Genomic DNA, 15,969 nt, shown 5'->3' on the forward strand with positions numbered 1-15,969 from the left:
GGGATCTTGTGAAAATATAAATTCTGACTTAGGTGTGAGGTGGGGCCAGAGAACTTGCATTTCTAACATGCTTCTAGGTATGGATGCGGCTGGTCTGTTGATCACATTTTGAGTAGCCAGGGGCTAGAGTGCAGCTCTCAAACTTTGGGTGCATCAGAACCCCCTGGGAACCTCTTAAAACTACTCATCATCATAGATTCAAATTCAGTAGTATAGGATGAGCATCTCTAATTTTAACAAACACTCTAAGTCTCTAAGTAATTAAGGTAACTGCCAACACTGGACAACCATGGTTCTGTAGCAGTGACCTTCACAGTTGCAGTTCTGTAGCAGTGACCTTCACATTTGTGTTCCTGAATAAGCTGAACAGGTACCACACCACTGCTGCATGAGGAAGGAGACACAACTCTAGCCTGAATCACTGGGGACACGGGTGCTGAAATATACTGAGTGTTCAACACAGGCTAGGCACAGATGACCACAGAAAAATCCCCTGGGACTTGTCAAAATTACCTTAAGAGGGTTATAGTTTTATGAAAACAATCAAAATACAGAAATAAAATGTGTGATTACTTATAAAACGTATTTCCAAAGTAGTTGTAACCTTCATAACAAGGAGCTTTATCTCTATCTCAAGGTTGATGGGCAGTCGATGGGCTACTTGTGAGTTACACGTGAGGCCATTTCATGGTTTTTGCAACTCTGGCAAAATTGAGACTGAGATTGTAGACTCGGGGTGCAGGAGCTGAGGGTCCTGCTTAGAAACACATTGCTTCATTCCCTGAGCTTCATTCTAGGGCTTGTCCAAGATGCCAATCTAGTTGACATCAGAATTCTACCACATGGCTTTCTTAGCCCATTTAGGGTGTGAATGGGTTCTTCAGTGACATTGGGTGGAGAAAAATAGACCTACCTCCACTAAGTGTCTCCAGGTGGCTCACCTGCTAGCCTGCTTCTCAGAAAGACCCCCTTTCTCACCTCCCTGCTCACTACCAGCTGCCTGGCGAATGGACGTCCTTAATGCTTGGTGAGGGAGAAGGTTCTGCTGCCTCAGCACAGGGTGGGTTGGGCATGAGAGTGAGTAATGGAATGTCCCTGAGAAATCCACCCTCCCTGCCAAATGTGCATGCCAACTTACACCTACGGAGAGTCTGGTTGCGTTTGCTTGTTCATCAGAAGAAAATAAGATGAACCCTGAAGGGAGATGCTGTTGGCGGGACAGCCACCATGGCAGGTGTGGGGGCTGGGGAGGGCAGTGCTGCCCTCAGGCAACCGACCTAGGACCTGCTACAGAAAGCCTGTGCTACACGCTGGATATACAACCCCATGCGATTACTGCAAGTTGGGATAGCACGGGAGTGCAAGAGGCCTTCAGCACATGCAGCCTGCAAGGAGAATGGAAGGCAAGGGAGTGGATTAATGGAGCCGAAGTCAGCCAGGACAGCAGCACTGTCTCCCTTCTCCAGTGAGAGAAGTGGCCCAGATGCCTGTGGACGAAGCTCCGTGGATGGGACGTGGAAGCAGAACGGAAGGCCTGGATTTTGCTTTATGGCCATCTTTTTTTGAAGTGAAATGATGAGCTCTCTGGACTCTTCTCTTTCTCTCCCCCACCGTCTTTTCAAGGCATCTTTCCTCCTGGTACTCTCTGGCACATCCCCCAAATTATTACTCCTTATACTTTAGCTGAGCCCCTGCTACTTTCCTTGAAGATTTTTGTCCTTTGTGTTCTATTCTCTTGTCATCAGGTTTGTTTTATGAAATAAATTACCTAATTAATTAAATGACCATTGACCTTGGACTTAATTTTTGCTATATGCCACACTGGGGATTAAATGACCTCATTTAATCCTCAAACGAGGATTTTCCTATGAGCAAACACTTTGATTCTGACCATTTTACAGATGAGGAGGATGAGGCAGATTGGTTATGTGATGCTCTATGGCTGTGGAGCCTCTTTTGGTGGAAATCACGGCACTGAGTTTCTTGTCCTGAGGCTGTAAACTTGCAGCTCCACTCTCAAGGTTCTTTTTTGGGGGGTGGGATGAGAGCAAAGATAAGTAGGGTTCACAATTGAGTATTTTCTTTTGTTTTAGGAGATAATTATTCAGAAAAATCTCAGGAAATTTTGTCAATTACAAAGACTGTTGTATTTGTTATCTCATCTATTTGCTGGTAGTGATTAGAAATAAAACTTTTAAAATAGTAAGGGCTGATGCAATTTTTTTGAGGGGTGGTGAACAGGAAAGAAGATACTAAGTGAGAAGCCAGAGAGCTTGTGTCCTTTTCAGTCAGTCTTGGGGAAACAGGACCCCTAAGACAGCAGTAGATGATGACAGCTTTAAAAAGACCAGGAGAGTGGATTTGACTTCCGAGGCCCTTGAGAAGAAATAGGGCATGGGGAGCTAAGTCCCCAGATGCTCAACTAGCAGGAAGTCCTCCAAAAGACTGTGAAGATTAATCAGGTATTGGCCTCCTTTCAAGAGACTTGGGCTCTAATAGGGGAGCTAACATTTGAACATAAACAGCTATACTACAAAAGATAATGTGGAAGAGAGAGGGGACTGTAGCTGCGACCAGCATAGGTGAAATCAGCAAAGCAGCAGTGAAGAAAATTCTGTTGCAAAATTTCTACTGCGGGCAAAGAGAAAGAAATCTGAAATGCATAAATTCGATCCAGCCTGTACTTGGCGTGGGAGAAGTCTGTCTTGGGTCTAGAACGGGGTCTCTGTGTGACCTTGAGCATGTCTCTTTACATTCAGATGCTCAGCTGAACGACCAGCCTCTAAGACTTCCATCTGTTCTAAGCTGGAGAGGAGAAATGAAACTGTAAGAAAGGAGAAGGATGTGCGCTGCAGGGCTCGTCCAGGGTTTTCCTGGGAGAGTCACTGGTTCACAGTGTGACAGGGGGTGTTGGTACGAATTTCACAGGTGCCATTTTCTCCCCTCGCTGTGGAGAGCAGATCTCTAGGCGCTGAGCTGCTTAGAAAGAACATCACTGCGGTTTCCAAAGAAACATGGTCTTGCAGTCCAGAGACAGCAGGTGGCGCTCTTTCTCCTGAAACAGATTGATGTCTTCGGCTTGGCTCGCAGGCTGTGCGGGGGATGCAAACTGAGTGAGATCTCTGCAGTCTGAAAGCATCCAAAGAGACCCGGGCAAAAATGGCTGGTCAGGACTGCCTGCCAAGTATAACTATTCCCTCACTTGAATGCGCTCTAGAGGTGCCAGCTGGGCTTAGGCTGCAGCACCGACCAAGGTGAACACACACAGCCTCTTTCCCACAATTTTACCGTTAAGTTGCTGCATTTGCAAAGGAAAATCTTCATTGTTACAAATGATGACTGTATCTGTCTGGGCTTCAGATTGTGGTAAGGAAGAGTCACTCCATCTCTGTGTGTGATAAGTGTACTTATCACTCATTACATGGGAAGGTGAGACATCCAGGGTCCTCCCTGCCATTTTAGGTGAGACAGCATCCCAGGGAAATGCAAACAACAACAACAACAACAACAACAACAACAACAACAACAACAACGAAGCAGGATCTGGGAGAATATCTTACCTGGAGGACTCAGCTTTTACCTGGGAGATGTTGCAACGTCTCAGTGAGGAAAAACCTGACATTAGCTCTCCTTTGAAGACATTAAAGAAAAGTAAAAACAAAACAAAAACAAACAAATGAACAAAAAACCAAAAGAAAACAATTTCATAATGAAGTGAAAAGATCACTGGATTGGAATTCATGAGTCTAGTAAGGCCACTCACTGGCTGAGACTTAGGCAGATCACTTACCTCTGGTCCTCACTCTTGCTTTGATTTTCAGTAGTAATCAATAACTTACATAGCATGTATATGTGTGTGTGTGAGACAGAGAGAGGGAGAAAGAGACAGAGACAGAGAGAGAGAGACGGTGAGAGAGAGAGAGAAAGTGAAGAGAGAGAGAGAGAGAAGAGAGAGAGGCTATCAAATAGAATAGCTCTTAGGGGGAAATTTGTATAAGGCAAAACAGAAACATACATTATTGGGGACTGAGGAAACCCTTTCACTTTAATTTCCATTTCAATCATTGAAGCTCATAGTGACTATGCCCAGTGAAAAAGCCATGCCATTTTCCTCTTCTGGGAACTGAGATAGATCCCTCAGAAGTATCACAATCAATATATATATATATATATGTACCTATGATCTCCATTCAGTTGCTAGAACAGCTGTGTGCCTTCCATCAAAGACTCTTTTCTGGCTTCTAAGGTGGGGGGCAACTTCAAAGACCAGGTTCCAATGGGGAGAGAGAGGGAGCTCTTCCTTTGCTCCTGGGGCACTGGAAACATGCGGTAGAGGTGAGGAGGGAGGAATCATGGTGGGGGACAGGTGGCGGTGTTCCAGGGACATGGGAGGAAACTGCAGTCTTGCACTCCTACTTGATGGGCTTGGCCATTCATCAGCCATGAATTGAGAACCTCCTATGTACAGGCTAGGCACATAGCTGTCAACATGAATTGAGAACCTCCTATGTGCAGGCTAGGCACTGGGGATACCTTTGGAACCCCACACAGTCTTTGCTCTCCAGGACTGCACTGTCTCATCAAGAGAAAATAGATAGAGTCTGTTTTCCCTTCAGCCCAAACAAGCACATTTAGGCCCTAAGGGGCTCACATAAGTGCCCTGCTCAGAGGACTCTCCTTCCCAATCTTCCTACTCCCTTGCTCAAGGTTTGGCTAGGCACAGTTAGTAATAAAAATGATACTTTTCAGACCAGTGGACGCAGCTTTCCATGTGCTTTGGCCAGTATGCAGATGGCTGCCAGACTGCACTATTGAGGATCCTGTTTGGCAGGAACGTGCTCTGATTCCTTAACTGTAGGCTTTGGGGACCAGAAGTGGCCAGGGCCTTAAAGGCAGCTGAAGTGAAGCAGCTCTTCTGCACACTCATCAGCATCAGGCTTCAAGCTGCAGTGAGGCATGGACCCAAGATTACTGCAGTGCCCCAGGTGGGATGCTGCAGTATCCTTGAGAATACCTGTGGCTGCTGCAGGACACACTGAGCACAGTGGGCCGCAGTTGGGTCTGAGCTGCCAGCCGCAGGGTGAGCTGCTGACTCACTGCTGCAGCCATGAGACCTGTAGCCACTGGAACAGCACGGGGAATTCTTTCTTACTTTAAAGGAGTATGTGATGGAGAGGAGGGCAATGGGATAATGAGTCAAAATGTGAGCCTAAATAGCAGCTGTAACTATTTTCATAGAATTCTTGGGCAGAAATGTTTTTAATCAGCCTTGGAAGGATGCCATATTGGGGAAGTTATTCAATCAGTCGGTCAGCATGTATCCAACATCCATTGTGTGCCTAGCATTTATTGTGTGCTTAGATTATAAGGGGAAAATGAGGAGTGCAAGATGTTCCTTGCCCCACTTGGGGATTATAAGACTGGCACTTAGAGAGCCTTATTCTGTGCCAGACACAGTATTTGGTGTGCGCCAGTTTATGTAATCTCACAGTAACACTGTAAAATATTACAGGTGTTTTAACTTATTCTACTGTCAGTTGGGAAGTTAGGATTTGAACTATGTCAGTTCAAAGTCAGAGCTCTTTACCACCATGCAAGTCTGTTGGGTGAGAAGTGCACATAACTGGAGAACAATGCAGGATGATTCATGGTTAAGTGCTAAATCATATTTACAATACAAGCATTTATGATGAGTCCAGAATAAATTCCTATCAATCTGCAACCCTGAGTCAGCTGAAGTGTGTAGATTTGCTTATGTTTAAGCAAATATTGAGCCTGCAGAGGGAGTTTTTGAGAAGATGGAGGGTCAGAATGAGCACTCATAAGGTTGGTGAGGGGCAGCTGTGGGTACCATCAAAGGGGCAACATCAGATGACCTACTGTGAATCTCAGCCCACTGTGTGCCTAGAATGGCCCTAATTATTGGGGAAAACACAGAACGATAATTACATATATTTTTGCTCTTTGAGAATTTAGTCTGGTTGGATTTACCTGATCAATTAATCAACTTAGGAACTATTAGCAAAATAAGAGGAGAATGAGGTTCATAAGGGGTTGAAGAGGGTCCATGACCATCCCATTCAGTCTTTAGTGGATCAACATTTGTGTTAGCAAGGAGTCCATGGGCCTTTTACCAGATGATATTGACAAAGACTCAAAAGCTCTTAAATGTTCCTGTAGAGATACTGGCTATACGTCCGTGGCAGAGCTGACCATAACTACCTAAGCCCTCTGGTTTCAAGGATAAGAGATAATCCTAGGCAGCTGTCAGAGAAAAATGTCTCATGAAACTGATGAAACGCCTTTGTCTTTTGGCTGGTAGAGCTGATTTTTCCAGGGACACAAATGTTCCAGCTCTCTGACCCAAAGCTCAATGTCTCATACACTTCTTGGGCACTCATTTGGGCTCATGGATTCAGGTTACAGTATCTCCTTTAATCTCTTTCTCTAGTATTTAGCTAAGGTGGTGACTGATGCAATTGACCTGATCCTACTTCTGCTTTGCCCATAGTTATTAATTTTTTTTGATCCCTATCAGGGACTCTATAAACTTTAGCTGGCTGGCTGAGTTCTGGTGGCGGTTTTAGAAGCTTAAACATTGTGAGGAAGATGAAGAAACGAATAAGATCGGGTAAAGATATCTTCCTGGACAAAATCCTTTGGTGGAATGCCAGGAAAGTAACAGATGAGTTCAGAAGACTTCACGGGCAGAATCTGAGACCCAGACCAGATCAGGGTCCCAGTAACCATGGAGAAAGCAGTTTCCATGACAGTCAAGCAGAAGGAAACTTGTCGCTTCATACCTGAAAGAAGTTACTCTGGCACTGTTTTATGGGAATGGAATAATTAAGAAGATGGGTGTGGTTGGTTATGGGCAAGGAAGAATAGATCAAGCAAAAAAATTTGAGTTGAGGCAGGGATAACCATAGAAGACTGATAACCATGTTGACTAGTACCAAGCTAAAGAGAATACTGAGGCTTAAATTATAATGATCAAGTTATGTTTATTCTTTTGAAAGATCTCTATTCAGAGAAAAATAAAGTTGTTTTTGAACTGGGAGTACCTGGCTCTACCTGTTCCGTACTGCAAGAGACCCTGCGAAGTGGATTATCACAGAAGAATCAAGGGGAGAAGCCAGGGCCCAATAACCTGTTATTTCAAAGCAAAACCACTGCCTTTGCGTGGTGGTGAGGTAGGATTCTTTCCGTGTGGTTAGACTCACTGAGTAGCTTTCTCTTTGGGGCTCTCCCAGGCCTATTTCCTGGTGCAACCAGTGACCGAGTGAGACCCATATTCCGTGATAGCTAAGAACTGGGTCTGGGCATGGGCTGGAAATAGAGATACTTAGAAAACTGTTAATTTCTCATCTGGGGGCGGTGGCACATGCCTGTAATACCAGCATTTTGGGAAGCTGAGGCAGGCGGATCGCTTGAGGTCAGGAGCTCGAGACCAGCCTGGCCAACATGGTGAAACCCCGTCTCTACTAAAAATATAGAAACTAGCCAGGTATGGTGGTGCATGCCTGTAATCCAGCTACATGGGAGGCTGAGGCAGGAGAACTGCTTGAACCCAGGAGGCAGAGGTTGCAGTGAGCTGAGATCACACCACTGCACTCCAGCCTGGGCAACAGAGTGAGAGTCTGTCTCAAAAAAAAAAAAAAAAAAAAAAAAAAAAAAAAGTTGTCAATGCAGGGTTGTGTCTCACTCATCTCTTTATCCTTGGCGCCTAAAAAAATTCCCAACACATCATAGTAAGCCAGTTATATATATTGATTGAGCCATTTTAAATGATTCGTGCTTTGGGATTGGCTATGTGGAAGATAAAAGATCTAAAAGACAGTGTCCTGTTTCTGTTGCCTCAGAAGTATTTCTCAGATAATAAAATATTGGCAGATTTCTGATGACTCTCAAGAAAGCCTGGAAATAGAGCTAAAAAACATGGAGGATAATAAGTTATTCCAGGAATAGAAGAAAAGAAAGTCCCTTCAAGAGAATTTATTGAGGTTTTGGTTTCTCTAAGGACAGTGTGGTATGAGGAGGCAAACTGTTGGAGCAATGTTTGCAGGAAATGTTTTCTCAACATATGAGGTGTTTGTCAGGTGGATGAGGACAGTGTGTGCAGGACGGATGTGGTACAACAAAGTCCAGCCAGGGAACTTCCTGGGGTGACTATTGATGGGGTGGGTGGGAGTTGGTGTAGCTGGAGCACAGGTGAAAGGTGGAGATGAGACAAAAAGGGCTACAGCTGTATGATTCCATTTTCTTTGTAGAAAGACAACCCTGGTGGGGTGGCTCACACCTGTAATCCCAGCACTTTGAGAGGCTGAGGCAGGCAGATCACGAGGTCAAGAGAACTAGACCATCCTGGCCAACATGGTGAAACCTCATCTCTACTAAAAATACAAAAATTAAGTAGGCATGGTGGCACACGCCTGTAGTCCCAGCTACTCAGGAGGCTGAGGCAGGAGAATCACTTGAATCTGGGAGGTGGAGGTTCCAGTGAGCCTAGATTGGACCATTGCACTCCAGCCTGGGCAACAGAGTGAGACTCTGTCTCAAAAACAAAAAAACAAAAAACAAACAAACAAACAAAAAACTACCAGAAGGACGCCAGGCGTGGTGGCTCCCATGGCTCACATCTGTAGGCAGAAGTTGCAGTGAGCCAAGATCGCGCCATTGCACTCTAGCCTGGGCGACAGAGCGAGACTCCGTCTCAAAACAAACAAACAAACAAAATTAAAAAAAAAAAATTGAAGAAGAAAGAAAGACAACCCTGGAACCCTGGGCGTAGTGTAGAAGGAGAGGAGGAAGGAATCATGGGGAGGCAGCAGGTCCAGGTAGGATTCAACTGCAATAACCTGAGTGAGAACTGATAAGAACCTGTGCTGGCACAGTGTCCGCCGGCGGGAGAGGAGTCAAACTGGGAAAGGAGAGGAGTTGCACCTGACTGAGCTTATAGATTGTCTGAGGTTGGCGGTGAGGGAGCAGAAAGAGTCTGGAAAGGTGAACGTTCAGGGTTTGAGGTCCTGCTGCAAGGGACAACATTCTTTGAAATGTTTTAATCTTAAACATTCATGCAAATTTCTATTATTTTACTTAAAAATATGCCAATGTTTGCATTTCTATGAAAATAATACGTAAAACAAGTTTACAGACTGAAAACTTGTCTGTTTTCAGCTTTTTTTTGGAAAAAAGCTTCAGAGAAAATGGATATGTAAGAAAACTGTACCATGGTCATGTGTGGTTTCTGATGCTCCCAGCAAATACCCCTTTTGAAAAGTGTGGGAGTCTTCCATGATCTGGCAACACCTCCCCTTGTAACCTTCGTTTTGGCCAAACTGATCTATTTACTGTTCCCTCAGCCTTCTCATGAATATCCTACTTCTCTGGTTTTGGATGTTTCAGATTTTCTGGTGCTTCTCCAGGCCATCTTCCAGGTCCAGCTGAGACACTGCATCCTCCCTCCAGCCTTCCAGAACTATGACCCCCTTCTAGCTCCTTTCTCTGAAATTCTGCAGACTTGTTTTGCCCTGCTTTTATAATTTAAATGTAGATAAAACCATATATAAAAAGAGCTAAAAAAGTATTATGACTATTATTATTATAGGGCTTCAAGGTTGTATGTTTAGTTTTATTTTTCAAGCAGATTTTAAGTCCTAGATTTTAAGTCAGGGACTATGTCACTGATGTCTTTGTTGCAGCACTCAGCTGAACATATACTTTTTGGATAGATGCAGTCATTCTGTATATAGAAAACAAACTTATATTCAAGTAGAGGGAACAGATGGTAACTTTTTTCCCCAGAATATATCTGTAATTTTAAATTGAATGTTTATTCCCATTAAATGAACTATTTTATTTCCTCTGTAAAGCAAATTTAAGTAGCAGAAAGCCAGGATATCTCCTCTTTTTATATTTTCTCCTTTGATGTGACCAGTAAAAGGTAGGGCTTGGGTCACCTTAGGTGGCTGTGATTCTGACATTGTGCAAGTGCAAGCACTTTTTCTGTCAAGTCTGCCTGAGCCCAGTTCTTAGCTTTTTAGGCAGACATTTTCCTGCTTGCAAAATCAAAAGGTAGAAAAGCTGAGAGAAGTATGATGGGAAATTGCTTTCTAAAGACACCCATGCAGAAGTGTGCGGCTTTCCCTGAAGGCCTCCTCTCCTTACACTAGGTTGAGTATTTCCACCATGTCACACTTTATTGTTAGTGTTGATGGCCTGGGCTCCCCGATAGTGGAAGCCCCCTGGGGGGATGCCTGTGTCTTATTAGGCAAAATCTCATCAAAGAGTGTATTGGAGTTATTTCTTGAGAGAACATATGAAGAGAAAACTGGAAAATGTGCCAGAAGGAGGTGGAAGGAGACAAGGATGATGTGATACTTTTTCAGTCCACTAACGGTCTGAATCTGGTAATTATGGGTTGAGAAAATGGAGAGAAAAAATTCAGAGAATTTTTGGTGAGGCTGTTGATACAAACAGAAAGGCTGAATGAGAGAAGTCAAATTAATAAAAGCAGAAAAGTATAGAATAAATGGATGAGACTATGCTTTGGAGGAATCAAAACACAGTATATCAGTTAAGTGACTTTAGATTCAGAGGAGAAAATGGAGTCTTTTGAGTTCATTTCATCTCCTTTCATATCATCCTGGAACCATGTTCCAACTGGCAAGGCACTAATTATCTACTGGATCTCTAAATCCTTTAGAGGTGAATTTAACCTCCAAAGTGTGCTTTGAATTGGTGGTTTCTTCACCGTCATTATTATTGACTTCCTATGGCTGCCATAACAATTTATCACACACTTAGTGGCTGAAAACAATACAAATGTATTATCTTATAGCTGTGTAGGCTAGAAGTCTGATACGGATTTCATTGGGCTAAAATGAAGGACTTGGTAGGGCTGCATTTCTTTCTGGAGGCTCTAGGAGAGAATCTGCTTCTTTGCCTTTTCCAGTTTCCAAAGGCCATCTGTAGTCCTTGGCTTGTGGCCCCTTCCCCCATCTCCACACCTAGCAATGTTACAGCTCTCTGCCCGGCTTTCATGATCACATTTCTTTCTCTGATCCTTTGTTTCTGTCTCCCTTTTCCACTCTTAAGGACCCTTTTGATTATTTTGGGCCACCCAGATAGTCCAGAACAGTCTCTGTATTTTAAAGTGAGTTAAAAGTTTCCATCTGCAACCTTAATCCCTTTTTGCCATGTAACCTAATGTAGTAAGAGGTGCTGGGAATTAGGGAGTGGACATCTTTGGTAGGCGAGGATTTATTCTGCTTACCATAATCCTTGGTCACCATTATCCTGACCTGGATTGCTGCAAAAGCCTGAGCTCTGTGGGCATCATACAGCCAGCAAAGAACAGGGCCAGAATGTGAATGCAGGAGTCAGACTGCCTGTTAGGCAGTTAGGAAGGTGAGCCTCTCTCAGCCTCAGTCTCCTGTAAAAGGAAGACACTAATAGCACCTACCTCATGGGTTGTTATCGTTGTGAGGATTAAATATATACCTGTCACACAGGGAGCACTGTGTTGGCAATTGTTATTATTGTTACTATTATTAGTTAGTCTCCTGGTCTCTACTCTCAACACTCTCCACTCTGTCCATACTGAAGCTAGAGTGATCTTTCTTAAACACAAGTTGATCATGTTCTTCCTCTTCATGCTATGAAAATCATTTATGCTATGGTCTTTGCTCCCCAACCTCTCTACATTGAGTCCAATTAGGCTGTTTGAAATCAATTGAATGAGGCAGATATTTCACATTTCTGTACCTTTGTACATGGCACTCTGTTTGCCTGGATTTCCTTCCTCCCCTTGACTCTCTGTCTCACTTCATCCATACTTCAGAACCAATTCTCTGAAATCCTGGGCAGAGTGGATTACCAACTGAACTCTTTTGCACCAGCTATGTATCTGTGCTCCACACCACTACACCCGAGTGAGCCACACTGGCTGCGTAGCTTTTGCCTGGAGACTGGCACATACTAGACACTCAAGAAAAGAATGTTGAGAGCACTGTGCTGGGAATTTATTCTTTGCAATTTATTGGAGTGTTTTCCTCATGCATTTTTTTTTCAGCTGTCTCCCTTCCCGTGCTGCCAGAAGCATCCATTTGCCTCAACGAGGATTAGGGTTTCTATAACAGAAATGCAAAAGGAAAACTATCTAGCTTTTGATGCCCAGAGTAGGAATTATTTTAAAACATCTTTTAGTTTCATTTTTTTAAATTAAATAGTTTTGTGAAACCAGGACTTGCCAATTAGAAAGGGCTTTTCAAAACTTCTTTGGCTTTTTTAGTGTATTAAAAGCCAGCTTAGTTGAACTAGGTCTTAGAGATTATTCCGTAGCATAGAGGGGACACCGTTTTCTGCAATTAACCTGGGCATGAAGTTTTGTTGCCCTGAGAAGAAGAAACACAAGTGTCAGAAGTGCATTCCAGAGAGGAAAATAAATGAAAATCTCTCCCTTGGGTCCTGATGAATTTTGGGAAGGAGAGAAGACATCAGGTGGTGAGAATCTTGCATCGTGCTTCTATCTGGTAGATGTGGGAAAGCCAGAAGCAGAGGACATTTACATTTTCCTAATTTCCTTTCGGGACTCTGGGAGGAAACTGCCTTGGAAGATAGATATTCCTTGTGTCATACGGAACAGTCGTGTTAGAACAAAGCAAATGGTGAGTTATGGTTAAGCAGAGGGGGAACTTGAGCTCAGCTTCTAGAGGACTTCCTCTCCTCTCAGGTTGAATGAGAAGAATCCAGAAATTTCTTCCTGCCCTACTGAGTGATGTGCCCTGAGTGATCATTGATGGAAAATCATCCATGAGTTCCTGAAGTTGAATAACAGGAAACTGTACTTGTTTTTCAAACCACTTGGCTACTTTAAGAAGCTACTGGTCACAAAATGCATGTCCAGTCAACTGCAGTCCTACTGGCAACCCTTGGTTTGGGCGTGCAGCAGGGATACTCACTGCTGACAATCCTGCCATATTTACAGCTTGTGTAAAAATATCATTCTAGGAACTTCGTATTCTGTTGTCTTCTTTGATGAACTCCAAGTATGGTACTGCTTCACTTAAGATGGTGGGAATTAGCAAAATGTCTACTCCAGAGTTAAAAGCATTTGCAAAGTCATTAGCAATGAGGCGTTGCACTTTCTGTGCTTTGATGAAATAATTTTCCCAGTTTTCTTTTAATAAGAAAAAGTTTCCTGAGAGAATTCTTCCTCTCACCACATCATTGAACCTTTCTTGTCTGGTTGAAGCATACATGGTTTCAACCATGAGTGGACACATTGAGTGGACACATCAATGTCACATCTATGACCATATTGTAGCCCATCAAGTCTTGCCATATTTAATGCCACTTCTGATGTGCATAGTACATGATAGCAGACAATTGAATAACTGGTGTGAAGAATGGATACTTCAATTACTTTGGCCCCTTCAGACTCAAAGAGGTCAATAGCTTTGGACCAAAAAGACTGTACTTCACTTGATAATTCTGGCACAAGATATTCCTTTGGAATTCCTATACATAGTTTGCTCACATCTGCCAAACCAAATGAATGGATTAATAGGGTCCTGTACTGTGGTACAATCATTGGTGTCATGTCCAGCTAGTACACTCAACACAACTGCTGCATCATCCACACATCTGGTTAAGATTCCTGGCACATCCATCAAATTCACCAGGGGAATGAGAGCATGATGGGAAACTAAACCATAGCTTGGTTTGAAACCAACAGGCCCGCAGTGGGCAGCAGGATTTCTGGTCGATCCTCCTGTAGCTGATCCTAAAGCCACATAGCATGTGAACGCCGACATAGCAACTGCAGTCCCACCTAAGCTTCCTCCAGTTATCAACCAGTCTAAATCTTCATTCTTACTGTGGGGATTCTACTTCCTCTTTTCTCTATATTGTTTTGAATAACTCAGGGGTTTTTAACTGGTCCAAACACACCATCTGTGCTTCCAGATCCCATAGCAAACTCATCTAAATTTGTTTTTCCCATTAGTAGAGCTCCCTGATCCAACAACTTCTGAACTACTGTAGCATTATAAGGTGGTATATAACCTTTCAGCATGTGTGATGCACATGCTGTCTCAATGCCAGATGTGCTAAAGTTGTCTTTTACTGCAATAGGAATTCCATCTAAATCCCCAAGTGACTGTTCATTCTTAGATCTCTTTTCTGACTCTTCAGTTTGTTTAAAGGCCTCCTCTTCTGATACAGTAATGTAGGCATTTAGAAACTTGGTCTTCTTGATAAGAGAGAGACATTTTTGACAGAGCTCTGTTGGTGTAATCTGGCCTTGTTTCAGTGCTGCAGAAACTTCTCAGAGGGTCTGGCCCAGCATGGTCCTTGTGCCCAGCCTGCCACCACAGGGGCCAGGCAAGGAGGAGAAAGAGGTCATCAGTTGCTAGTGATATTACATGGGTGCAGCCATCTTTAATCATCACTGTGGGATTCTAAAAATTTTAAAAGCCACCTAAAGAGTGTTCCCAGTTTGCGGCAGGGTTATAATTCAAAATGTCACTTGCAAGTTGGTTATTTGGAATTCACAAGGGATATGTCTACATAGAAATAGCGTACTTACTAGTGACCAGGTTCCTAGCCCAAGTATAACTCAAAATGCAGCTGAAATAGAGCATATTTGAAATAAATAGTTGAAGATCTTAATGGTACAATGCCAATGTTTTAAAAAATATGTAACAAAAAAGAAATTAAACTAAACCATGTTTATTTTGAATATTTAGTCTTTGAGGGAAACACACATTTAATTAAAAAGGGGTAAGAGGTATATGAAGATCCTAAAGAGGGTGTCTCAGCGACTTTCAGGGTTTCACTGGCTCTTTGTAAATCTGATTTTAACTTGAATGTCTACAGATTTCCCTTTTCTTGTTATTGCTGTTTCTTAGGCATCAATCTTATGTATATTGACTATGAAAATGGATTTCACATTTTTGGGTGGGAAGGGAGACTGGAGAGAATTCCTGTTATGTTCCAGGCCTGGAATCACTTGAGATACATCGAGGGACAAAACAAAGTTTCTGTTTCTGAGGAATTTTCTTTCTTCTGGAGATATTCAGACAACAAACTAATGAAAGACAGATATATCATTGAATATCAAGTAGTGATAAGTGTTTTGAAGAAAAAAATTGGGGTAAGAGATGAGATTTTAGATACACTAACCAAGGCAAATCTCTTGGAAGGAACTGCTGACAGAGTTCCTCGAAGAAGTAGGGAGTAATCAATGTGACTCTGCAGGAGGAAGGATATTCTAGGCAGAGAGAAGTGAAGCTTAAAACCCCATGCATGGGCAGGTTCCAGGAACAGCAGAAGACCAGTGTGAGTTGGGTGGTGTGGCAAGAAGACAGCATAAAATGTGGGGTCAGAGAGGTCAGACGGCCATGAAAGTACTCTGTGTCTTACTCTAAGCATGATTTTTTTTTTCTATGTGTGAAGTTGTAAGTTTTTCTATGAGAATTGTGAAAGACTTGTGTACAAGAGTAAGAGGTAATGGTAAGAGATGGATGAAAGAGGGAGAAAGCATTTTTTTTTTGTCATACTTCTGAGTAAATAGATAATTTGAGATGTATTTACTCAGGGATAAATAGAAGGGGTAGAGCAGGGAACTAGTGAAGGCAGCAGGGGTCAGATAATTTCCAGAGCTAACCACTAGATGGTGCATGTAGCCCAGGACAGCTTGGTTACTGTCCAGAGCAAGCCTGGGATGTGGAGGAATAGAACAAAACCACAAATTTACTTAGACGAAAGTCTACGCTTCAGTGTAAAAACTTGTCACTTGCTGAAATCATGGGAAATAATTATCTTAAGATAGAAGATAGTGAAAATTATGAGTAATTTATACAACCTTTATTGTTTAGATAACATTAATGTTCCTCCCTGCTTCCACATCTTTTTATAAGAATGAAGAGGGTGCTAAGACTTCCAGGTGCTCTAGATAATACCACC

At 42.9% G+C, this 15,969-nt stretch overlaps 1 pseudogene; it reads right to left on the minus strand.

The window, feature by feature from the left end:
* Positions 1–245: 245 nt before the first annotated feature.
* Positions 246–14,350, minus strand: LOC111539245 (annotated as a pseudogene).
* Between the last annotated feature and the right edge of the window lie 1,619 nt (positions 14,351–15,969).

Source organism: Piliocolobus tephrosceles, chromosome 1 (genome assembly GCF_002776525.5).
Source record: "Piliocolobus tephrosceles isolate RC106 chromosome 1, ASM277652v3, whole genome shotgun sequence".
Taxonomy (NCBI): domain Eukaryota; kingdom Metazoa; phylum Chordata; class Mammalia; order Primates; family Cercopithecidae; genus Piliocolobus; species Piliocolobus tephrosceles.